Consider the following 24,755-nt stretch of genomic DNA (forward strand, 5'->3'; position numbering starts at 1 on the left):
TGTCACCATCACCAATGGAGAAAAAAATAAGTTTGTTGTTGACAACTCTCTTTCATAAACAACTTTATTACAATTATTTACAATTATGCATCCCGGTATGCACTGCACTTGATGAAGATGTTACCACCTGCCTAGTCAGATCTCAAAGATCTTGCTAGGTTTTTATAAATAGTTGACATTGGCCACCATTGACGGGGATAGAAATATACTGAATTTGGTTGGACTAAGATGGAAAAAGAAAACATTCAGTCGATGCCCTCAGCTTCAGAAGAAATTTGAAATGATGTATACCTCCGAAAGATTGGAATACATCCAACCTTGCACTGCATGTAACCCCGCACGGGACAAACTAGCCATGATCAACCAATAATGATGCCCTCCTCAACCAAGACGGATCTGATGGCCGAGAGACTATCTGGTCTATGTGCTGGAAGCATGTCATTGTCATGTGCAAGACATGTGCAGGGCTGATCCTAGAGCTGATTCCCGAAGGGGCAACACATAAAGGACATGAATAGAACCAGATCAAGAGCTTGTGCTGCTTGTATGGGCAGGGAAAACCTTGTGGAGAGAACCAGGGTGAAACCGGCCTCCAGTAGAAACCAAAGTGCGGTAGACTAGCAGTCACCCAAACCAGTTGTAATCTAGCAAATAAGACAAATATATGGGAGCTAGAGTGCTCCTACACGAAAAGAAGAACGACACCTATTGGCCCCAAAGCTTGGCGCCCCTTTCGGTATTTCTTTATTCAAATTCAATGGAAGAATTTAAATGAGTACATCATGGCCATTCATGGCTTGTATGTTTGCATGTCCAATCTGCCAATCCTCTGGACCTCTTAGCATAGAGGTTACAAACAGCCTTGTGCCCCAAAAACACCACGCTAACCCATGCACATTGCCACAAACTCAGCCATGAATACACATCTAGCTGACCCATGCACATTGCCACAAACTCAGCCCTGAAACAATCCATAAACTCTTCCAAATCAGTCCAAAAACTTGCCCTGTTTCCACACTCCAAACTGCCAAACCCTTCCTCTCACAAAGGGCCAAAGAAACAACTCCGAAACAATCACGAGCCACAGAAAAGAGAGACTCGGTTAGGCACCTCTTGCAATCCCACCTGCTCACAAAGAGAGAAACTTACAATCCTTGTGTCGCTTTCCCCTAGAGAAAGAAAGAGAGAGAAAGTAAACAGTGACCGGCTGTCCCTGCTCAGCAGCGCGCCTCTGTGTCTCCTGCGGTCCGCCGCTTTTCACAAGAGCGCGAGAAAAGCTCTGTTCTGTCCTGCCCTCCTGTCTTGCAGCAGCCTGCAGTCCAGCACCTGTTTCCACGTGAGAGAGAGAGAGAAGCGCGTGGGTGAACCTGCTGTCCAGCCCTGCACTCCCTACCCGCCAGTTCTCAAAGAGAGAGAAAGTGTGTCCCTGGCTGCAGCCTGACTCCTTACAAAGAGAGAGAGAGAGAGAGAGAGAGAGAGGTTCAGTCTGCGCTTCCTGCAGCCCCGCTTCTCTGTCCAGCCCACCTGCTTGTTGCACAAAGGGAGAGCACCGGTGTGTGCTGCAGCGCAGACCGCCAACCTCTCCCCAAAAGCAAGCGAGAGAACGTGCTCGCCCGACTCCCGCTCCAAAAGAAGCATAGGCCCCAATAATAGCCTAGGGCCCACGATCCCTCCAAAAAGGGGTGTTCTTTTTTGTTTTTAATAACTTTAAATCCTTTGTCCCCTCCCCCCACATGGGGTTATGAAAAAGAACTTTAATAATTTGGCCCCAAGTGTGAACCTTAAACATATATCTTGCTCACCGACCACCATGCTCACACTTATGCTACACAAATTCACAGGGTCATGACACAGGGTCAGCCAACGCTGAAGTGGGTCTATCTTGTGTCAGCTGCAACATATGGACATTTATTTGTCCAAGACCTGGCAGACAGCAAGTCGACCAGTCCATAGGTGTTCAAAGGCCTATATAAGGCATCATTGCTCATTGTTGTGACTCATTCAATCCTTCTTGGATTGGGTCTTAGACTGTCATGTGCATAGAGTGTATCTACCATGTGCGGCATGCACACAAGACTAGCTTCGAGGCTTGGGGTAGCTTGGAGCTAGGCAGGCAATTTGGCGAGCTGGACTAGGGATGGACTGACGGGCGGGCACCAATGTGTGGACGCCCGGTGACCCAGCCAAGAGCCTATAAAAGGGTGGCCAGGGTCAATCAGTCAGTTAGAGTCTCGCAAGGCTATGCGAGAGCTCTGTGGTCAAGAGCCTGGATCTAGTGCAGACCTGTACCTGCTTCCTGCAGCCGAGGCCGACAGCAATCTCAAGGCGCATGAGGGTAGCCTCATGGCGATATGGGACGTCATGGGGGTAGAGGCTGGTCGGTACGTCTAGCTAGTTAGCTCAGCCCGTGACTCGGTGGGGACAACAAGGACTTGCTGTCATGGTTGGGTAGTGAGTCACACCTGCACCCCCTTCATGGTCTTATGGCTTTGTTTTGCAGGTTTGGAGTCTTGTTGCAGGTTTGCCCTACGAGAAGACCCTTGGGGGATTTGACAGTGGTATCAGAACATGCCTAGAGGGCGTGCAAGTTGGTAGGTAGGAAAAGAAAGAGGTCAAGAAGAGGTATGAGTTCGGTTACATTGCTGTTTTTCATGTTTACTGCTGTTTTTCAGATTTCAGCGTATTTTTTCTTGTATGCATCGTGGGGAAGAGAAGCTAGGGTTGTGATCATGAAGAGGGCCGAGTTGGACGGCATGTGAAGAGAGTTAAGGAGAGAAGAAAGCCTTGTCAGCTGTGAGTTAGCGAGAAAGAGAACCGAGCGCATCCTCCTTTTTTTGTTTCCTGCTGTTGGCAGGCGGCGGGCAGCCAGGGTGTTTTTTTTTCAGCCCTCGCGTTTTTTTAGACCCACGTTTTTTTTAAGCTTTTCGCGTTTTTGTTGACGGCAAACCCATTCTTTTAAAAAAAAGCAACTCGCGTGGCTGTTTTTTTTTTTTTACACAACCAACGTGGCTTTTTAAAAAAACAAAAACAAAAACGCAACCAACGTGACCGTTTCTTTATCCCGCTTGGGCTTAAGACACCTCAGCGTGGCAATGTCAGCTTGCCAAAGAAAAAAAAAACCCAGCGTGCGTTTCTACACAGGAGTTCTCGAGGAGGCTTGTTAGCGCCTCTCATTCTCTGTTTTCTTGGCCGCTGAGACCCCTGCAAACCTCTAGAGCCCTTTGTGCTCGGGATCACTCTCGGCTTTCGGGGGCTTTTGTTTCTTGAAGACTTAGTTGCTCCTCGCCTCCCCTCTTCCGGGATGTCAACCCAAGAATCAGAGATGGAGCCCGCTCCCGAACACAAAGACCTACCGGCTCTCGAGGCCGCCGATGGTGATCTTTTCGAAGATTTCGTGAATAAATCTGATTTTCGGGAGTTTAAAGTCACTTTCAAGGCTTCTTTTGCGGAGCATCAGGCACAAGTCGTCGTGCAGATGCAGACTTTGTAGAATTCCATCTCTTTGTTGACCACTACTCTGTCTACTCTCTCGGGCATGGATACCTTGGCGTCTGCTTTAGGCCCCAACATCACTCCACAGCAGTTCGGGAGCGAGAGAAAGCAGTGTACCAAGGAGATTGTGGACATGTGGCTACATAAGTGGCAGGTCCACTTTCAGTTTCATCCATATGGCGATGACAAAAAGATTCGGTCAGCAGCAGGTTTCCTCTCGAGCGATCGCCTCGCTGAAGCTCCCGCCTCCACCCTGCATTGCGCGCCTGTACGCCCCCCCTCTCTCTGTCGCCTGTTCGCCCCCCACCTCTGCGCCTGTTCGCCTCTTCACCCCCCGCCTGCCTTCGCTCCCCTCTTCTCGCTGTTGCGCCCCCCCCTCCTGCCTCGCTGCTGCGCCTCCCCCCTCCTCGCCATTTTGTCCCCCCCCCCTCCTAGCCGCCTCTTCGTATTTTCGCCCCCAACCCCCTCTTCGCGTGTTCGCCCCCCCCTCCCCTTTGTCGCCTGTTCGCCCCCCACCTTTCCGCCTGTTCGCGCCCGCCCCCCTTCAGCAGCGCCCCGCCTCCCCTCCCTTTCGCTTTGTTGCCCCCCCCCCCCCCCCCCCCCCCAAGGGCTTCTCCTTCGTTTTCCCCCTCTCCCTCCTCTTTCGTGCTGTTGTTCGCCCCCAGGGGGTTTTGTTTTTCTTCATTTTCATCCGGTCTTCCGCCTCTTTGGGTGCAGCCCGTTTCTTGCAGGTTTTCCGCATTCGCCTCGCCTTCGCCTGAGCTTCAGACTCTGATGGAGACTCCTCCCGCCTCGCCTCAGAGGGACTCTCCCGCAGCCCCCGAGGACATCCCCATCAGGCTTTCTCTTTCGCCGGAAGAGGAAGCGAGCCTCACTGCAGAGGTGGAACGCCTCCAGGCTCATTCCACCATCTGCCGTATAGTTGGCACTCGCCCCAGCAGAGGGGAGATCAGGGATCTTCTTCAGGCTCGCCTTCTTGCAGATGTGGGCAAGATCCTAGATGTACAGCTCCTGGGCCGGGGCCATTATCAGATCGAGTTCGAGGCCGCCCAGAGCGTTACCAAGGTCCTTGCCATGAGTCCTCTGGACATCAGGGGTGCTCGGGCTTTCTTCAGACCTTGGCAGCATGGATTTGACCCAGCAGCGGCGGAGCAGGGAGAGCGCCTTTTCCATATTACAGTTTGTTTCCCTGGTCTCCGCCGGGAGTATCTTCCACTCCTCTCCAGGCTCGGAGCATTGGTGGGCTCGGTACTAGAGACGGGCCCCTCAGCAGCTTCAGTGGTGGCCAGAGCAGCTGGGCTACCTTCGGTCAGAGTGTTGGTGTCTGACATCTCCTCCCTTCCTAAGGTCATTCAGCTACCTAGGATAGGGGGGGGGGTGGATAGATCAGAGAGTGGAGTTCTCGGGGCTCCCGAACCAGTGCTTCATTTGCAGGCAGGTCGGTCATCTGGCCAAGGCCTGCCCTCGCAGGAGACCTCGACCCTCACCACAGCAGCAGCAGCAGGCTACTGATGGCCCGCCCACAGATTCGGCTCGGCAGGCTGCCTCAGGGACACCTGCTCAGGCCACAGAGACCTCGGAGTGGCAGCCTGGACAGGGGCGCTGCCGAGGGAGACAGCCACAGCAGCACGCACAGAGACCGCTGCAGCAGCAGCCACAGTCTCAGCCTCACTGGGTTCCCGTGAGGAACAGCTTTGCTCCCCTTCAGGAGGAGACCCCTGCAGCGACCGAGGACCAGGAGATGCCAGCTCCCCCTTCTTCACCCCCCCCACCCCCGTCCCCTCCCACCGCCTCGCTTCCACCTTCGCCTCCTCCCGCCCCCGCTCCGGTTTCGGCAGCGGCTCCCTCTCCACCTCCCTCGCCTCCCCCTCCTCCCCCTCCGCCCGCCTCACCTTCCCGGGAGACCCTGGCAGTTCCCTGGCGCTCACCTGCAGTCCGGAGAGCGCTGAGCACTGACCTCGCTCGAGCATCACAGAGGAGACCTATGCCAATTAGGGCCTCACGGATTTCATCTATCCGCAGTCGGCTGAGTCGCCTTGGCATTAGACAGCGCTCGGAGGCCTTTGATTATACCTTTACACGGCTTTTTGGAGCAGAGGGCCCCCATGAGCCAGCACCCATTCGAGTTCATGTAGTGATACCTCCGGCCCGCGGGGAGGAGGCACTAGACTCAGCGGTGGCCTTCTCGTTCCCTCTATGTGGACCTTGTGATCGGGAGTGGACTCTAGAGCTCGCTCTCAGCACTTTGAAGCCTCAAGCAGTTGAGTTTTCTCACCACATGAGCAATCTGGAGGTGACTGATGTGATAGGCCGACTTTGGGAGTTGGCTCATTTTTTCTTGGATCCCGGGAGTGTGGATACCTCAGGGATTCGGCATTTGGTCGTGCGCATAGTGGCAGACTTGGCACGCGACCCTGGATATGTGAGCATACACGAGGTTTCTCTGTCAGAGCAGGAGGCAGTCGCCATGGGCCACAGCCACTGGCGCCTGATCCGGGATTCTTGCAGTACACCGGGTGGGCAGATTCGCAGCCGTTCCGATGGGGACTACTCTCCATCCAAGCCGCTTGCGAAGGCCCGCCGTACGGCTGAGACAGCATCCACCTCAGCAGGGCATCCATGAGGATCATCTCATGGAATGTACAGGGCCTTGGCGAAGCACACTTTATATGCTATCGAGGTTGCTTGAGGCAGGAGCTTCAGAGATGCCTGGTTGGTGGCAGCATTGACATTTTGATGATGCAGGAGCACCACTTGGGTGAGAGCAGGATCCGGAGATATGGTTCGGTGATGCCTGGTAGATGGGACACTTTTTGGTCTGCAGGGTTTGGTCCTTTGGGTGGACAGGGAGGAGTATGCATGGTTATTGCAGATGTATGGCGGCAGGCCATTGTGGATCGAGGGATCATTGTGCCTGGTAGAGCACAGTATGTCATTCTGAGGATGCATGATGAGCTATTGGGTGTGCTCAACATCTATGCGCCCAATCATGCTAGTGCCAGAGCAGAGTTCTGGACTCAGGTTACAGATGCATTGCCAGAGGCCGCACATTGGTGTGTTGGGGGAGACTTCAACATGCTTGAGGACCTGGCGGGTGGGAGGCAGTCATGTTACAGTGCACGGCACGGAGCTTGCAGCTTGGGACCGGTTTTGCATGTCACTGAGGATCACTGATGCATGGCAGCATGGGGCTTTCTCCCGGTCTCAGGACAGTCTTAGTTTCTCTCGGTCGGATCGCCGGCAGGGAGGGACTAATCTATCACGGATTGATCGATTTTATGTGGGCGATTGGTTAGGGGAGCGAGGGGGCTCCGTCGGCATTCTCGCTGGCACCTCATTTTCAGATCATGCGCCAGTTATATTGACATTGGAGGAGGGGACACGGGAGCCCACCTTGCAGTTGAGGATCCCAGAGAGGGTACTTGCAGATCCCAGTCTTGCTGAGGACATTGAGAGGATCTGGCATGATAGTCAGTGCTCTGACCAGGATGCAGCGGGCCAGTGTGCCCAGGGACTCATTGATCTTAGCTCTTTTCTACACGCTGCAGCTTTGACACGACTGGGAGAGATTCGCGAGCGGGAGCAACGGCTGAGACGCAACCTTGCTTCGCTACAGCGCCTTCAGGAGCAACAGCCTGCATGTGAGTGGGTGGCGTCCCAGCTGAGCCAGGCACGCCAGGAGGTTAGAGAGGTAGAGGAGCAGAGACATGAGTTTTACTATCGTCGTCAGGCCTCTCAGTGGACGCAGCTTGGTGATAGAGTGACTGGGGAGTTTTTTGAGATCACTGGACCCCGTCATGCGCGAGCAGGAGTCCGCCAGCTTGGTAGACCGGATGGATCGATAGCTACTGAGCTCGGGGAGATCAGAGCCATTGCCACTGCTTTTTATAGTGACCTGCTTTCAGCGGAGCCAGCCACTGAGGATCGAGATGTTTGCAGACAGACTGTGTGGGCCCATGTGCAGAGGAGGGTCACAGACCATATGCGTACAATTCTAGGTGCGCCTCTGTCAGAGATTGAGCTTGCCGAGGCCTTGAGGGTCCTGCCGCGACATAGTTGCCCAGGGGAGGACGGACTGACGCCGGCCTTTTTTATGCGCTATTGGGACCTTTTGGGGCCAGGCCTCCGCAGGGGCTTTCAGCATGTTTTGGACACTGGGGTGATGCCGCAGAGCTTTTCAGAGGGCTTGATCTATCTTATCCCCAAGGGGGAGGGAGTATCAGATGACATTCGGCATTGGAGGCCTATTACGATCCTCAATACTGTCTACAAGGTCTTAGCAAAGGCCTTGAGTTTGAGGATCCAGCCCTTCCTGGGGGAGTTGATTCATGCTACTCAGACAGGATTTGTCAAGGAGTGCAGTATCCTTGACAACATCTTTACTTTCTGGGAGGCGACGGCCCGAGCTAGGTTTCTTGGCGAGGACTTGGTCGTGATGCTTCTCGATTTTGAGAAGGCATACGATAGAGTTGATTGGGGATTCTTAGAGGGCACTATGCTTCGCCTGGGCTTTGAGCCAGGATGGATCAGAGGGGTGGCAGCTCTGTATTCCACAGCTCGCAGCCAGGTGCTGATTGCAGGAGGTCGGGGGCCGAGTTTTGAGCTGACCAGATCAGTCCGTCAGGGGTGTCCTCTCGCCCCTTTCCTTTTTCTCTTCTTTGCGGAGGCTATGAGTATGTATTTGACGGCAGAGGAGGTTGGTTTGAGAGGACTTCAGCTCCCAGTCCGAGGGGAGGATTTGCTTGATGCTGAGTTTGCAGACGACACGGGCTTATTTTTGCATGGCCAAGAGGCCAATCTTATTCGGGCAGAGCAGTCGCTCCAGGTTTTTAGTGCAGCTTCGGGAGCATTGATCAATTGGCGCAAGACAGTGGCCTTTTGGATCAGTAGTGCTCCCACTCCGGCATGGAGCCCGGACCCCGGTTTTAGATGGATTCCTCCAGGCACAGCAGTGCGGTATTTGGGATGCCAGATTGGCCTCGATTTGTCACCTGAGCAGCAGATTGCCCCGCTTCTTCTGAGCATTCGGAAGAAGCTATTGTATTGGAGTACAGCTCGACTATCCTTGGCTGGGAGGGTGGTGGTGGCAAATCAGGTGCTGTTAGCGACCATGTGGTACATTACGTCTTGTTGGATTTTCTCGAGCTCTTGCATCAGCCAGGTACAGAGGCTGATCAGGAACTTTCTGTGGTCTGGGCGGGATGGTCAGCCAGCTCGGGCAAAGGTTGCATGGGCAGTTATTACACTTCCGCTGGCTCAGGGCGGTTTGGGCATTATAGATCCAGTCGATCAGAGTAGAGCCTTATTGGGGAAGCTTATTGTTCGGGGGTTGCTTCCAGGCGCTGAGCCTTGGAAAGAGCTCCTCTTGCAGCGACTGCAGGCTCGGGCGCCCCCCGCAGGGGGTACTTGGGCACCAGAGATTCGCTGGATCTTCATAGAGATGAGGAGGACAGGCCTCAGTAGAGGATGGGAGGACAGATTTGCTTTGAGTATCCTGAGAGCTTGGGAGCTGCTGAGACCGGGGCTCTCTCAGCGGCCTCCTTCTTGTGTTGAGGAGCGGGCCAGGCAGCCGCTCATCTGGAGCCCAGCGGTTCGTACGGAGCAGGGTCATATGCTTGGTTCTCGGCCTCGTCTAGCCTGGGGACCTTTAGCGGCAGGCCCAGCTCGTAGTTTTGGAGACTGGCAGGCTTTCTGCAGTCTACCAGAGGAGACCCAGGTGGAGAGGCTGAGTCACTTCAGAGGGGGGTTGATTATGAGGGATGATATTCAGGAGGCACTTACAGAGGAGTGGTTCACACCCCTCGAGCCAGTGGCCCCACGGTGGATGGGAGCCTTTACTCAGTTGGAGATCCTGATTGCTGTCAGAGCTAGCACTGAGGATGGCAGATGCCTCTATTATGAGATTCAGGATGAGGGCAGACTCCAGAGAGTGGAGGTGGAGTCGCCTTTGGTTGCAGAGTGCACCTTTCAGAGGATTCGGGTAGTGGCTGCCGCTTCTCGGAAGTGGCATATTGACCCCGACCCTGCTGATGTGCTCCCGGATTGGCGCATATGGGCATATGCAGCGCGCCCCTTGGCCCAGCTACAGTGGGACCCCGGGGAGTACGAGTGGCATGATCCTTATGCATCCCTTGAGGCCACAGAGATCACCTTTTTCCAGTATACTGTTCGGCTGGGACGGCATATTTTGACGGCGAGGAGGACGGTTTCTCCAGCGGCAGCGGGGCATTGGCGATTGCAGGGACTCTCACAGGAGTTCCTGGAGGATTTCTGATCTTTTGAGCTAGAAGCATTGGTTTATTTAAAAGTTCCTAAATATTTTGAGACGTTGTCAACAGGAAAGTGCTCAAAATTATCTTCTAGATATTGTGGTCCATTCTGAGTTATACGTCGGATTGGCATACAGTTGCGTATGAGCTAAAACTACCTCCACATGTCAGAGTTCATCCAGTCTTTCATGTTAGTAGACTGAAAGAGAAGCTAGGAGGTGAGGATAACACATTTACAAGACTACAACAATTACAGATTCTTTCAAGTGCACCTGCTCTGCTTCCAAGGTTTGCACTTTTTTAGTGAACCGCAGAGAGCTCTATTAACTCTTCTTTAGTATTCTATAGCTCAGCTTTGGTTAACTCAATTCATTTTGTGGGCTAGTCGACAGGCCCGCAGGATCTCGGCTTTTCAGTGGCTGGTCGCCCACAAGGGCTCAGCAGTAGGCCCGCAGGATCTCGGCTTTTCAGTGGCTGGTCGCCCACAAGGGCTCAGCAGTTGGCACTTGGCTTGTTTACAGCGGTCTTCCGGCGGCCTGCGTCCGATGAGGCCACCCTATGGAGACACAGAGACATTGCCTTTGGGACTGCCCTCAGGCACAGCAGATTTGGCTGCGGATGCTGCGTATTCTGGCCCCCCTCTCTCCAAAGGGTATGTTTACGTGGGGTGCCGCTGCTTGGTCGACTTCATCAGGGCCTGCTATGGGCTATGAGATGGAGCAGGGCAGTCAGGCCATCAGATTTATTAGGGGCCAGCCTCGCCTGGTTTCGGCACCGGATTTCTCGTCCGCCAGCTGGACACAGGAGAGGGATTTACGATGGGAGCTCCTCAGCAGCCTCCACCTGGAGGGCCCGGTGCTTTACGGCCTTTGAGGGGAGATTAGAGCCACCAGCAGAGACTGTTCGGGGGATTTGGCAGGAGTTGATCCACACCCTGCGAGGACAGTACGACCGCATCCGGGGAGACTCGGATGAGGCGATCTTACGGCGCCAGGCCTTTCACACCACTTGGCGCTGCGGCCCGTTCTACACCCTGCACACGGGATCCCCCCGTTGGCACTACAGGCCACCTGTTTGGCTCTTCCCCCCCCCTATTGTATGATTTAGCCGCTCAGTTCTTTATACTGATGCTTGTATTTTGCAGCACCTAGGGAGAGTCTCCCGGGCTGCCATGATGTATTCACTGCTCCTCTCTCTCTTAGGAGCAGGAGAGATCTTTTGTAGCCCTACGGGCGTTTTTACATAACTAATGAAAGGATCTTTTCTCGGAAAAAAAAAAAAAAAAGGTTTCCTCTCGAGCAAGACTTTGCTCGGGTGGAAAGAACTCAAACCTAAACCAACAACCTGGGCGCAGTTTGAAGAAGTCTTCAAGAAGGAGTTCCTCAAGGAGGAGGATGATTACGACATCGCTGCTCAGTTTGCCAGTTTGACAATGACCTCGCAGAACCGCACTTATGAGGTCTACCTCCAGAAATTTAGAGACTTGCAAATGAAAGCTACAAAAATGGATTCTTCTACTCTTTTGGGTTTCTTCATAGCAGGATTACCAGACTCGTACCGTTTGGACGAGGCCATTCACTCTGCGCGTATTTATGATGATACGATGGTCTCTTCCAAAACCAAGACCGTAACCGAGAAAGGGAACGAGCACAAAAGGATCTTCATTTCTCGTACCTGTGATGGAAGTTAATGAATTAAGTGTGTTTAAAAGCAAAGAATTAAAGAAGTTACTTGACTCGTTTCAAGACGTATTTCCCAAGAAGCTGCCATCGGGTATACTATCCGAAAGGGTAGTTGATCATCCGAAAGGGCAGTTGATCATCGTATTGATCTTGTCCCTGGTGCTCAACCTGTTAGCATTCCGCCATACAGGATGAGCTAGGCTGAGAAAGATGAGTTGGCTAAACAAGTCGCAGACTTTTTGAGGATGGGCCAGTTCCGTCAAAGTAAATCACCTTGGAGTGCGCCTGTCTTACTTAGGAGAAAGAAGGATAACACCTAGCGAATGTGTGTAGATTACAAGAGACTGAACAAAGTGACAATCAAGAACCGCTATCCTCTTCCTAAATCAGATTACCTAATTGACCGTTTAGTAGGAGCGAAGTATTTCACGAAGATAGATTCACGTACTGGCTACCACCAAATACGTATTCATGAAAGGCACATTGAAAGAACCGCCTTTCGGACTAGATATGGTCATTATGAGTTTCTCGTATTACCTTTTGGGGTTGACCAATGCTCTAGCAAATGATGAACGATCTTTTTCGTGAACATTTGGGGAAGTTCGTGGTGGTGTTCCTGGATGATATTTTAGTATGCAGTATGTCACCATTTGGCCACCGATTTGGTCAATCTCCATTTCTAGTGCCACTTCTATGGGACTGTCACTCCATAGAGCGGCAAGATTTGTGTCATGTTCACATGAGGCTAGGCCGGTGTCTCATGTGAAAGGGCCAGTCACTTTGTGTCACATGGACGGGAACCAGTTTCGTACCACCCGTGACTAGGATTGTGCCATATGGACAAGACCCTGTATCATGCCACCCGTGTATGAACAGGACGGTATCTTGTCCATGGGACTGTCACTCCATGGAAGGACTCGAGTTTGTACCACGTCTTGCCTATGGAATTCACTCCATAGGAAGGCCAAGTTTTTCACATTCTATCACGCTAGATTCGTACCCGACTAGAATCTTTTCTACAAGTTTCATGAAAGGGAGATTTTGTACACTACATGTGCACGTGCATCCATCTTTGCATTTTTGAAATTGTTTTCTCATGACTTGTATTTGTGTATTTGCCTGCTATGATGTGCCACTTACTGAGCAAGGACGCCTCCCAGTGAGCCGTGAAACTTGCCCCGTCTTCTAACATGTTTTGTTGCATGTGAACAGGTGGTAAGTATGGTGTATTCATTTATTTTAATATTGTTTTTTAACCTTTGAAATTACAAGGCTTGCATGTTCACACATAATAGTGTCAGAATATGCAACGGAAATGATAACCAAACTTGGGTAGACAAGAGCAAGTAGACTGTAGAAAATAAACAGCACAAGAAACACAGAGAGATAGGTGTGTAAACTCTTCTCTATACACAAGATCCCGAGAAAACTGAATGAATAAGTGGTGGGGGCAAGGGGCCTATATATATGCCCCTGGGCGAGCAATCGGCCAGCATAAAAAGTGCCCACGACTGCATAAATGCAGTCGGCCAGCAGAAAAATGCCCACGACTGATCTGTATGCGGTCGGCCAGCAGCCCTGAAGCCCGCGCATCACCTGTGTGCAGTCGGCCAGCCACAGGACTGCTGTTGGGACAGTCGGCCAGCTCTGGAGTGCTCCTGCCACCCTCTGGCAACCCTCCCCACCACTAGAAAAAATGGAAAAAAATAGGAAAAAATATGGGGAGTGTGGAAAAATGATAAAACACCTTATACAGGGCGGGCACACCCACAACAGAGGCCCTGGTGTATAAATATAGACAGGAGATGACTTCTAACACCCCCTCTTAGCTCCTGGCTGGGAAACCAACCCAAGGGAGCTGGAGTGCCGCCTGAGCGTAGCCTGAGGTAGAGACTTCGTGAAGAGGTCCGCCGCATTGTCCTCCGTCGAACAATGAAGTAGCAAGATGTCACCAGCCAAGATCTTCTCACGTACAAAGTGATACTGTATCTCTATATGCTTGGTCCGTGCATGGAAAACCGGGTTCCGAGCAATAGCTATACAACTCTGGTTATCACACTGGATGACTGTGGGCTCCCTCTGTGGAAACCCAATCTCGCCTAGCAGCCTCCGCAGCCATACAACCTCACAAGCAGCACCACAAGCAGCCCGATACTCTGCCTCTGTCGAAGAAAGGGCAATAGTGGGCTGCCTCTTGCTGCTCCAAGAAACTGCTCCTGAGCCGAGGGTAAAACTGTATCCTGAAGTAGATCTCCTCGTGTCTGGATCTCCTCCCCAATCTGAGTCACTCCAACCTTGGAGCTTGACTCCATTCCCTCCTGTGTAAAAGAGTCACAGATCCTTCGTACTCTGCAGATACCGCAAGATCCGCAATCTTGCGTCCCAATGAGACTTCAATGGCATCTGCATAAAAGAGCTCAACAGCCCCACAGAGAAGCTCAAGTCCAATCTGGTGTTCAGCAACCAGATCAATGAACCAACCAACTTCCGGTACTGCGAGGCATCAACTGGCTCACAAGGATCTGTAACGGTTAACTTTGTGTTCGGGTCCATCGGCGAAGTAATAGGCTTGCAGTTCTCCATCCCAAAAACCTCAAGCAACTCGTGAACATACCGCTGCTGAGAGACGAAAAACCCCCTCTGGGTTTGCCAGATCTCCAATCCCAAAAAGAAGTCGAGTAAGCCTAAGTTGGTCATCTCAAACTCCTTTGACAAGGCAGCCTTCGTCACTCCAATGTGCTCCACATGACCGCCGGTGAGAATGAGATCGTCCACATAAAGGATGATAAGCGTGACCATGTCGCGTTCCCGAAAGAGATACAAGTTCGGATCTGCAACCGATCTCTGAAATCCAATCCGAATAAAGAAGGAATCAATCTTCTGATTCCAAGCCCTGGGAGCCTGCTTAAGACCATACAAGGCCTTACGTAACCTGTAAATCATCCCTTCCGATCCTGGAACAATAAAGCCTGGAGGCTGCTCAACGTACACCTCCTCGTGCAGGTCACCATTAAGGAACGCAGATTTTACATCCATTTGATACACGGGCCACCTCTGAGAAGAAGCAAGGGCTAGAACGATCCGAATCGTGGACATCCGCGCTGTCGGTGCAAAGGTATCCTTGTAGTCGATGCCTGGCCGCTGAGCATAACCTTTAGCCACAAGTCTGGCTTTGTGTTTGTCCACCGACCCATCAAACGCGTATTTGGTCTTAAAGACCCATTTGACACCAATGACTGACCGCTTCGACGGCCTCGGTACCAACTCCCAAGTGTGGTTCTTCTCGATGGCATCAAGTTCCACCTGCATGGCTTTCCTCCAAGTATCCTGTGAAAGGGCTTCCTTTACGGAAGTGGGCTCTTTATCCCGCATGATACGAGACATCAAAGCATAGTTCACCTGAAGAAGCTCCGCCGTGTTGCTTTTATCTCGGACTCTATGTGATCTTCGAGGGCCGTCCTCTGTGGTCCACTCGGAGAGTAGCTCAGTGACACCTGACTCCCGAAGGGTGTCTAACAACCACCTAGGTACTCGAACAGATCGTGAGCCTCCTGTGTTCACGGGGGCTCTACTCCAGCTGCGGGCTCAACCTCCTGTGATGACTGAGGTGGATCAACTGGAATGATAGACTGGGAATCATCATCAGACTCCTCTGGATCACCAAGAAGTGGCGGCTCCTCGACAGTGGATGCTGGAACATGCTCGTCAAAGACCACATCCCGGCTGACAACAATCTCGTTCCTATCTGGATCATACAACCTGTATCCCTTGGAAAGAGAGTTATACCCCACAAATACCAGCTTGCGGGACTTGGAGTCAAGCTTCCCCCTCTGCTTCTTCGGAATATGTACATACGCGTCACTCCCAAAGACACGGAAGTGCGAGACATCGGGTTTCCTGCCAAAGTATGCCTCAAATGGAGTCATATGGGGTACTGACGTCGTCGGAGATCGATTAATGGTATGGACAGCCGTTGCCACAGCCTCACCCCAAAGTGGACGAGGAACACGATGCTCCAGCACGGTCCTCGCCATCTCCACCACAGTCCTGTTCTTGCGTTCAACAACTCCATTCTCCGAAGGCGATCCAATATTGGCCAGTTCCCTTTTGATGCCATGATCTGCACAAAATCTGAAAAATAGAGTCGAGGAGAATTCACCTCCTTTATCAGCGCTGAGAGTCTTAACTTGATATCCAAACTCTTTCTCCACCATCACGTGCCAATCCTTGAACCGAGCAAAAGCCTGGTCCTTCTGGGAAAGAAAGTAGACCCACGTGAATCTGGTACAATCATCTACAAGCAACATAAAGTAGAGAGATCCTCCCAAAGATGGTATCTGCTGAGGTCCACACAAGTCAATGTGAATCAACTCCAATGGTTTCGAAGCCCGCCTGGAAGCCTGCTTCGGAAAGGATTCCCTGTGCTGCTTACCACGTATGCAAGAACTGCAACGTCCTTGCCTACTACCAACATCTGGCAAGCCAACCACCATCTGGTCCCGGAAGGCGCGCCTCAAAGCATCCACATTTAAGTGGCCAAAACGAAAGTGCCACAAATCTCCGTGTCAATGAGGAGAGTGCAGAGAGCTTGTAGATGCCATTCTCCACACCGCCTTCCCAAACAACTTGGCCAGTCTCACGGTCCCTTAGAGCAACTGAATGCTCCTCAAATTCCACCCGAAAGCCAGTCTTGCATACCTCATGCACTGACAGAAGATGAAAACCCAGAGCAGGGACATAAAGAACACGGGAAGCATGCTTGCCCCCCTTGCCGTCGGGAATAATCTCCATCCGGCCCTCACTGTGTATCGGAATAGTGGAGTTATCGCCAATAAAGATGCGACATGACTGCCTTTTCAGATCCAAAAAGAAGTCACGGGATGGAGTCATGTGCCTGGAAGCACCATTGTCGAGAATCCATTCCCGGGTATCCTTCGCGGTGAAGCCAACTGCCTCCTCACTCGAAGATGATGAAGCATCGGAGTCCACCATCTCTAAGTGCACAAATGCCGGAGTCTCTGCAGCTGAGGCTGAGGAATCAGCACTCTTCCCTGTCCGCTTAGGGCACTTCCTCCAGTAGTGGTCTTTCTCGCCACAATCATTACAAGATCTTTCGGCCTTCAGCTTCTCTCGTTCTGAATCAGGCTTCTTCTCAGAAGACTTCTCCGGTGAAGCCTTCCCTTTGCCCTTGTTGGTATTCCGGCCTTTCGACCATTGGCCAGTTAAGGCCTCCGAACCTCCGCTGTGAGGAGGGTTCGTGAAACGTTCCTCCTGGTCCAAGACCATTGGCAGGTTATGGTGCTGAGCCTGCCACTCGTAATCAACGAGGAATAGAAAGCAGAATACTGACCAGGCAAGTGGGACAGCAAAGTGATGGCCATGTCTTCAGATGATATCTCTTTCCCAGCTTGTAGGACTTCCTGCTGAAGGGCCTGCAGCTTGTTGATGTGTCCCCGCATCGTCGAGGACTTTGCAAGGTTCAAAACCTGCATCTGCACTTCCAAGGAGATCCGTTTCATAGGTGATACCCTGTTATACAAAGAAGCCAAATGCTCCCATATGCCTCTCGCCAGCGTCATGTGCTTCACATGATTGATCACTTGTGGTGTGCAATTGAGGAAAATAAACGACCGGACCCTGGCATTGACACGATCCCACATGTGTGCCTGTGCCTCTCGGTCCTTCCTCGTCGACAGTAACTCCCCTTCCTCAGCTTCCGGCCGTGGAACTCCGATGATGATAAAATCAGCAAGGTCATATGACTCCAGCACCGACTCCATCATGACCTTCCAGATACCGTAATTGGACCCGTCCAACTGACGATCCACTGGGAACGTGGGGAGAGTCAGAACGTGCTTCTCAGCCATCTCTAGTAAATCTGCCATCGCGGAGAGTAACCTGAAAGGGTGGGTGGGTGGGTGGGGAAAAAAAATCTGAAAACCTGCAAGTGGCTGTCTAGCACCTAAGCCCGCCTTCCTCTTGCACCTTCTCTTCCCGTACAGCCCAAAACAGTCCACCAATCAGCAGCCTAACGCTCCCCCTCTTGCTCAGAAAAAACTCCCAAGATCTATCTCGAGCCTAGGGCTCTGATACCATGTCAGAATATGCAGCGGAAATGATAACCAAACTTGGGTAGACAAGAGCAAGTAGACTGTAGAAAATAAACAGCACAAGAAACACAGAGAGATAGGTGTGTAAACTCTTCTCTATACACAAGATCCCGAGAAAACTGAATGAATAAGTGGTGGGGGCAAGGGGCCTATATATATGCCCCTGGGAGAGCAGTCGGCCAGCATAAAAAGTGCCCACGACTGCATAAATGTAGTCGGCCAGCAGAAAAATGCCCACGACTAATCTGTATGCAGTCGGCCAGCAGCCCTGAAGCCCACGCATCACCTGTGTGCAGTCGGCCAGCCACAGGACTGCTGTTGGGACAGTCGGCCAGCTCTGGAGTGCTCCTGCCACCCTCTGGCAACCCTCCCCACCACTAGAAAAAATGGGAAAAAATAGGGAAAAATACGGGGAGTGTGGAAAAATGATAAAACACCTTATACAGGGCAGGCACACCCACAACAGAGGCCCTGGTGTATAAATATAGACAGGAGATGACTTCTAACAAATAGTAAGTGGGTGGACAATATTTTAAAGTGACCAAGGCCCAACTTATTGGGTGCCCAAAAATTCTCTCTCTCAACCCTTGTGCAACAGGGTTACAACTCCGTACAGCATGTACCTGCCCAACCTGATTTGTACCAGCCTGTAGGCTGCATCATACTACTCCACGTGGGAAGGCAACGAATCACACTGTAGAAACAGGTTTTTCTACTCTTGTCTAGCAAGATTTTTGTGCAAATCAAATCTCTCTACTTTGTTTTGCAGAATTTCTCTTGCAAATACTTGGAGGGGCTGTCAGCCAGCATATACAGAGTGTTCTCCATTCGGTTGCAGCAAAGGTCCAATATTTGTCCAGTTTGCTGGGCGACCAGCAGTCGGCCAGTTGGTTGTGTCGTATCCAGCCTATAAATAGCATTGTTGCTCAACGTTAGGCATTCAGCCCTTTGTTTGGCTGGGTCATAGGACTAGGTCTAGATTAGGGTTAACACCTTTTTATGGAAGGCAACCAAGGGCTGCAAGACTATTGTACCTTTTTGTACATATATGAATACTAAATACTCAACTATCTCTCTCTCTCTCCTCTCTCTTATGCATGCGTTTTGCATCAGCAGGTGTTTAGGGCTGAAAGAAGACTCCTACAGCTTCCGCATGTAACATTGGCATCAAAGCATCAAGCTCAGCAAGGCTCAACACAGATTCAGTCCCAGATGAAGGTGCACATGTCCAAGGCACAGGAAAGTGCACGAGTGCGAGGCCCAAGGCAAAGAACACAAGACAAGGAAGAACTCCCAAGAGGTTGGTTGGTGGTGTTCCACAAAGCCCAAGGGGATGGCAGTCCTGTGAGTCGGGTGCCACTTGGGGCACACCAGGAAAGGCTTTCAGGCAACGGTCCCAAGGGAGGTTGATCCTCCAATGGGTGGAGTGAGAGTGCCAGACTCATTTCTCAAGGAAGAAGACCAAAGACAGTGTTCAGGGACAGGGCAGGAACGGAATGGCGACTGGATGGAACAGATGCATAGATCTTCATCAGAGTTCGAGTGGATTTGGAGACCGGGCCGGGTGTTCAGTGACAAGGTTGCCAGAGTAGGAAGGATAACAAAGGGGACTCCGGGAATAGAATCGATTGATGACAATCATCCAAGAAATAGATTGGAATCCCGTCATCAAGTTTAGCAGAGGGGGATGTCATGTGCAAGACATGCACTAAATGACCTCAGAGCTAATCCTGAGGAGAGCAACCAGACAAAGAAAGATCAAAACCACAGATTAGGAGCAAGTGTTGTTGTTTGGGCAGGGGATTTGACTAATTGTGGGCTTGGAGGGGTTGTCGGCAAGCATATACAGAGTGTTCTCCAGTCGGCTGCAACGAAGGTCCAATATTTGTCCAGTTTGCTGACCGATCAGCAGTCGGCCAGTTAGCCTGTAAATAGCATTGTTGCTCAACGTTTTAGGCATTCAGCCCTTTGCTTGGCTGGGTCATAGGACTAGGTCTAGATTAGGGTTAACACCTTCTTATGGAAGGCAGCCAAGGGCTGCAAGACTGTTGTACCTTTTTGTACATATATGAATATACTGAATGCTCGGCTCTCTCTCTCTCTCTTCTGCATGCGTTTTGCATAACCATGTTCCCAGATGGTGTTTAGGGCTGAAAGAAGACTACCAGAGCTTCCGCATGTAACACTTCTCTGTCCAATTGCAAGTAGAGGGTTGCAGGGATCTTTGGTATGCATCATGAGGTTGTGAATCAACAAGATCGTTTGCACGAAGCTGTGAATCAACAAGATCATTGTATATATAGCATGTTTTGGCAATATACAGTAGATTAGGTCTATCTCTCCTTCTCTTCTGTGTCTTTGCTAAACATAGGATTAGCGTTATCTTCTTTGCTTAGCATTAATCATGAACACGCTTCTGCAATGCATGTTACATTGGTATCAGAGCTTGGGAAGGTGTCAAGTGTTAAACTGATCATATAGTGCTCAAACTAAACTTAACAGTTGTGGACAACTGCTTATAAGGAGGAGGGATGTCACTATTTTGGCCTTTTGCCACCTCTGATCACTATTTTGGGGAAAGCCCACACACAAACGAAACCAAGGTGAATAGGGATTTTCCACAGAAGAAGGGAGCATCTCTGAAGACAGTGTCAAGTGTTAAACTGATATTTGAAGCCTAGGCACTTGACAGGTGATTTTATGGGCTTCAATTAACACTAGAAGGATTCATGGGACCCTACATCGACATGTGGGCCAACTTGTTGGGCTTACATAGACAATAAAAGCTTAGGCACCCACTTTCGAGAGATTTTTTTATAGCATGGACACTAAAAAAGGCCAATTTTTGTCATTTATAGACTTTGGCTAAAGAAAGCAAAAGTTTGGATATCTTTAGCAAGGAGAGGCACTTTTAGAAAAAGGAAAAGCTTAAGCCATATTTTTAGAGCTGGCCGACTCAGCTAAAAGGGGGTTGGGACTGAGGCATTGGGAGGAGAAGGAGCTGCTCTTTTGTTTAGACACGCACAGGAGATTGCTGGCCGGCAGCAGTAGATGTTCTCTCTCTTTCTCTTGCCTATAAACGGGCCGGCAACAGCAAGCTTCTCTCTCTTTAGTTATTTGACTGTCTCTCTCAACTTTCTCCAAATGGTATTCAATGAGGGTAAGCGGTGGAAAGAGGAGGAGGAGGACCTCATAGCAGAAGTCGAAGACCTTCACGGGGAAGTCAACACGCTCAAAGGCGTAATTTCAGCTCTTCAGAGGAAGCTTGCAGAGGCTAAGGCAAATGGTGGACTTGAAGAAGGTGAAATTCAGCCATCCATGATAGAAGAGCTCAAGGTTATCAAGGAACAAGTACGGGCAATTAAGGAAGAAGAGAAGCAACACGAAGCAAAGACTTCCTCATGGGTGGAAGTCATCACCAAGACTCAAAGGAAGATGGATGAAGCGGAGAAGTGGAGGATAGAGGTCGCCAAGAAGGGTAAAGGTAAGGAGATAACAACCCCTACACCTACAATCATTAACATGACTTTGGAAGAGGAACAACGAAGACGTACACGTGCTTTGCATGTGAGGATTACCGGCCTTAAAGTACCGGCCTTAAAGACGGGGATAAAGTTGAAGAGGAGGTGAAAGAGCTTATGGTGTTGATGGGGATTGACAATCCGGCACACGCAAAAGCCTGGAGAGTGGGCAAAAAAAGCGGAGGCAACGGGGAAACATCAAAGGAAAGAGCTCTCATACTTCGCTTCCCCTCTATTGAGGCGAAGAAGGAGTTCTTGAAGAGGCAACCCACTTTAAAGAATACAGGCATTTTTCTTGGTGACGATCTTACTCTTTCACAGCTTGCACATATGAAGGAAGTCATGCCAGAGATTAGGGCGGCAAGAGAAAAGGGAAAGATAGCATTTTATAGAGAAGGGAGGGTGGTCATCGTGGAGCGACGCTCTACATGACGGTGCGAGACCTATGGGACCAAATTAAAGCTGGCAGCATGGAACTGCAATGGATCCCTCAAACTTGGATGTAGGTAGGACAGCTTTAGAGATAGAGATATAGTCTTCTACTCGGAGACTCACCAGGCCCTTGGTCAGATGATGCCACAGGTGACAAGATACAGATGGGAGACAGCTTGCAGAGTAGGGACGAGATCGGTACACCGTAGTAGAGGATCAAGGGGGTGGCAGTTCTTTTCAAGGGAGGAGCTGCAACCGCTTCTACACATCATTCGGAGAGATGATCAGGCCAGATATATGTGGGTGAGACTGAGGGCCGACACAGGCAGATTCCTGTATATTGCCATATGTTATTTTGCTCCTAGTACATCGACATATGCAGCACCTAGAGGGCAGTCTCCTTTCTCTATGCTAGATGATGACATATGGGAGTTCTCTAGGGATGGAGACATCATCCTGTTAGGGGACTTTAATGCCCGGACGGGCAACCGCCAGACAGTCTTTTATGATACCTCAGAGGAGATGCTGAGAGAGCTGGACACTCTGGATATGGGATTAGACGGACGCTCACAGGATGTGGAGTGCACAGAGTATGGGAGATATTTGGTAGATATGGGGACTGCACATGGGTTGGCCATACTTAATGGCTTGCAGAGGTTTCCGTCAGCAGCTGGATTTACTTGCTTTCCACATAGACATGGTGCTAGCATAGTGGATTATGTTATGGCTATGCCGAGCTTTGTTTCATGCATCGAGGACTTCACACTTGGATCTCGGCCCATTGGGGTAGTAGTGGATCATGCATTGTTGACATTGACCATCTCTTTTCACTTTACCACAGCTCAGAGGACACGAGGGGCAGATCACACTTGATATACTTTTACTTCAGAGACTGATGCTGTCTACAGAGATGGGATTTATAGACGTCTGTACACAGGGAGACCTTTGGAGGAGCTGACCCATATACTGACAGAGACTTTATAGGATGCAGCGACAGAGGCATATCCACATACTTAGCCTGGACAGAGACAGCGTTCTGGGTGTATGCCCCAGAACAGTTGAGCTTTACAGGGAGACACGGCTTGTTGGTATGGACAGATGACATCTTGGTTCCAGGCACATGGTTTTAGGACAGATTGCCTCCCTTCCAGTATTCTCTGGAGGCACCCTCTCTCACTCTCACACGGACAGAGATTACTAGACTCATCCGTCAAGATTTAGTTCAACTGGACATTAGGAAGACATGGATACAGCCGACTGAGGAGCTGGGCACGAAGATGGCTTTCTACAGAGAGCATTTTCTTCAGCTCATGGTTTTGTGGTCAGACCCAGTTACATGGATGTACACTTGTCTCATGCAGTACGATGTGCTATTGGTCAGACTCGCACATCCTCACACCAGCTTGAGATTGAGATTGGCCGATATAGAGGTATACCAACTGAGGCTAGGATATGTCGAGTATGCCATGGGGAGCCAGAGACAGAGCTGCATTATATATGCCATTGTACTGCATACTATGAGATACGTGGTCGTTTCCACTATTTATTCAGAGAGGGTTTTGGACCACTTTCCAGAGTCATGGGGTACCAGGACCAGAGGTGTTTGGGATTGTTCTTGCTTGAGCTGTGGAGATATAGAGATAGCCTGCTTAGGCGCACAGAGAGCCAGACTCAGAGGCACATTACAGACTTCTTTAGTCCAGCCATCACTGCGCCAGATGGACCACAGCAGCAGCAGGACATGGATACCGCCCACACTAGCGGTACACTGATTGATCGTGCGATTGAGCTTGGGTGGTCCAGACGCCCACGACTACGGAGGAGGGCATCCCAGCATAGACGGAGGTTGCAGCGGCGGATTCGGATTATTCTTGCGAGATATGCAGGACACCCAGTCAGGGTGCTGACCACAGAGGATATTGAGGAGATCTGCCAGCGTCCGATGCGGCACATATTATGAGATGGAGGCACCTCCATAGTGTACCCCCCCCCGTCCCACATGATATTGTATCCCCTCACTGTACTCCACTCACCTCCATAGCGTAACCCCCCCCTCACTATATTCACACCCTATAAGGGTTTCTGTTTACCTTCCAGTTCCAGTTTCATTTTCTAGGTGCCATTAGTATCATCTTTATTTTTCATTTTCTGGTTTTTTATCCGGACATTGTATCAGATCCACCATGATGTAACCTTTTGGTCTCATAGGTCATTATGGCCTTTTGAAGATGTTAATATAACATTTCATTTCATTTCTCTCTCTCTCTCTCTCTCTCTCTCTCTCTCTCTCTCTCTCTCTCTCTCTCTCTCTCTCTCATGCATAATACTGGCCGGCTGCAGCGAGCTGTTTTCCTGCTGTCACATGCACAGTACTGGCCGTACAGCAGCACTGTTTTTTTCTCTCTCAACTAGTTGCTCCAGTGCTGACCGTACAGCAGCACTATCCTCTTCTCTCTGCTGGTCGACATAAACTGGCCGTACAGCTGTGTATTCTCTCTCTCAGCTGGTCGTTCCAGTGCTGGCCGTACACCAGCGAGCTGTTCTCTTGCTTTCCCTCGTATGGAACAGGCCGTACAGTACCTGATTCACCTGTTCTTCCAGTGGGCTGCTCTCTTTGGTGGTCTGCACTGTGTTTTCCCTCTTGCCCTCAAAACTGGTGGTATTCCAGAGGGCTGCTGTGGAGCAGATTTGGGAGTGTTCAGAGTTGTTTCATGGACTGATTTGGCTCGGTGACTGAGCTATCTTAGAGATTTCATGGAGCAGGTTCAGGATATGCGGAAAATCTGGTCCATGTGATATCTCCTCCTGTGTAGTTTGATGACAAGAGTCCACCCAAGTTAGGGCTTAGCTGGGGCATGGGGACGTGGAGGGTTCACATGCAGGCTAAGGGCGCTAACAAGATAAGGTTAGAGTGGCTAAGAGCTTGTAATTAATAGCCTACCTGCACGTTTTCGCTACAATCATAGCAGCTATAAAACGCGTTTTTTATATATTGGACGCGACGGGACGTTTTTTATAATAAAAAACGTCCAATTGATAAAAAACGTGAATTTTTTTTTCAATTTTTTTTCAAAAAAAAACGTAAAAAACGTTTTTTATAATAAAAAACGTTTTTTATTTAAAAAATGCGAGTTTTTTATCATTAATAAAAAACTTGCTGAATGTTTTTTTTTCTAATACATACATTAATAAAAATCTTTTTTAATGCTTTTCATGTATGTATGCATGTTAACACCTATATGTATATGT

At 50.4% G+C, this 24,755-nt stretch overlaps 1 protein-coding gene across 1 annotated transcript in view; it reads right to left on the minus strand.

Annotated features, from left to right (window-relative positions):
* Positions 1 to 24,755, minus strand: part of LOC147627168 (V-type proton ATPase subunit d2) — a 55,135-nt gene that overhangs the window by 25,945 nt on the left and 4,435 nt on the right. The window lies entirely within an intron of this gene.

Source organism: Cibotium barometz, chromosome 21 (assembly GCF_041138505.1).
Source record: "Cibotium barometz isolate CiBa-2024 chromosome 21, ASM4113850v1, whole genome shotgun sequence".
Classification (NCBI taxonomy): domain Eukaryota; kingdom Viridiplantae; phylum Streptophyta; class Polypodiopsida; order Cyatheales; family Cibotiaceae; genus Cibotium; species Cibotium barometz.